Genomic DNA, 1,732 nt, shown 5'->3' on the forward strand with positions numbered 1-1,732 from the left:
CTGGCTGAATGCCTCACATTCACCAAAGGCACTCTATCACTTCCCTCTGCAGCTGGAAGGGGGAGAGGAAAAATGTAACAAAGGTTCATGAGTTGAGATAAGGTCCAGAAGAGATCACCCACCAAATACCATCACAGGCAAAACAGACTCAAACTGAGCATATCAACTGAATTTGTTACTAACAAAATCAGAGCAGGATAATGAGTAAGATAAATCTTAAAAATACCTCCCCTCCACTACTCCCTTCTTCCCAGCTCTACCTCCCCCTGCTCAGCAGTGCAGGGAGGCAGGGAATGGGGGTTATGATCAGTTCATCACATGCGTTCCCTGCTGCTACTCAGGGAGAAGAGTTGGAGCCCTTCCCCTGCTCCAGCATGGGGTCCCTTCCATGGCAGACAGTTCTCCATGAACTTCTCCAATGTGAGTCCATCTCCTGGGCAACGGTTCTCCACAAACTGCTGCAACATGGATCACTCTTCCCTGGGGTGCTGTCCTACAGGCACAGGCATGGCTGCACCATGGGTTGCAAGAGAATCTCAGCTCCCGTGCCTGGAGCACATCCTCCCCCTCCTTCTGCACTGACCTTGGTGTCTGCAGAGCTACTCCCCTTACATATTCTCACTCTACTCTTCTCTGGCTGCAATTACATCTGCACAGTAACTTTTTTCTTTTCTTCTTAAATACATTATCACAGAAGTGTTACCACTGTGGCTGAAGGGTTCAGCCTTGGTCAGCAACACATCTGCCCCTGGCTCGAGGAGGTTCCGGGCAGCTTCCCCAGAAGGCCCACCCCCACCAAAACCTGGCCATGCAAACCAAATACAGGGTGACAATTATATCCATCTTGTCGTGCCATTTCACTGCCCTCAGTGTCAGCTCACTGATGGAACCACAGCCTCTGACATGGGGATGAAAGGCACTGACTGCCCCAAGTCACAACTGAACTGGGTGAGGGGAGGAATTTGCCATCCCTTCACCAGAACATTTCCCAGGTTGTTTGACAGACTTGACCAAGTGGCTTTAATACCTTAAGATGAGATAAAGGATGGGCAAGGCTGTTGTGGCAGGATGCTTCTTCCCATGGGCAACCATCTGGGGAAACCCTGGGATTACCTGGAGCTGGAGCCAAAACTAAAGGAAAGAACATAAAACCAAGGTAGAGTTCCAGGGATGGTTTGGCATCACGTGTGAAAGGCAAACTGTACTACAGAGTGTGCCAAAGCATGGGGAATCCTGGAATGACTGGGATTGGAAGGGACCTGTTGTTCCAACACCCCACAGTCAGGGTCACCTTCCCTTAAGCTCAGAGCCCCATCCAACCTGGCCTTGAACATTTCCAGGGATGGGGCAGCCTCAGCTTCTCTGGGCAACCTGTGCAAGCGACTCACCCACTAGCAGGGAAGAATTTCCTCCTCATATCTAATCTAAGCCTGCCCCTTTTTTTCAGTTTGAAGCCATTCCCTCTTATGCTATCACTCCATGGTCCAAAATCCCCCCCCAGCTCTCCTGTAACCCCTTTATGAACTGGAAACGGCTCCGACATCTCCCCAGATCCTTGTCTTCTAGAAGGGCACGCGTGTGCCCAGGAAAAGCGCTGGGGTTTGGCACAGGGATAGGACAGGACATAAAAACGGGGGTGAGGATGGGGATGGGATGGAGGGCCGGGAGCCGGGCCCGTCTCGCTCCGCCCCGGAGGTGGCGCTGCCGGGCGTCGCTTCCCGTTCCGGGCCGC

Source organism: Molothrus aeneus, chromosome 11 (genome assembly GCF_037042795.1).
Source record: "Molothrus aeneus isolate 106 chromosome 11, BPBGC_Maene_1.0, whole genome shotgun sequence".
Classification (NCBI taxonomy): Eukaryota; Metazoa; Chordata; class Aves; order Passeriformes; family Icteridae; genus Molothrus; species Molothrus aeneus.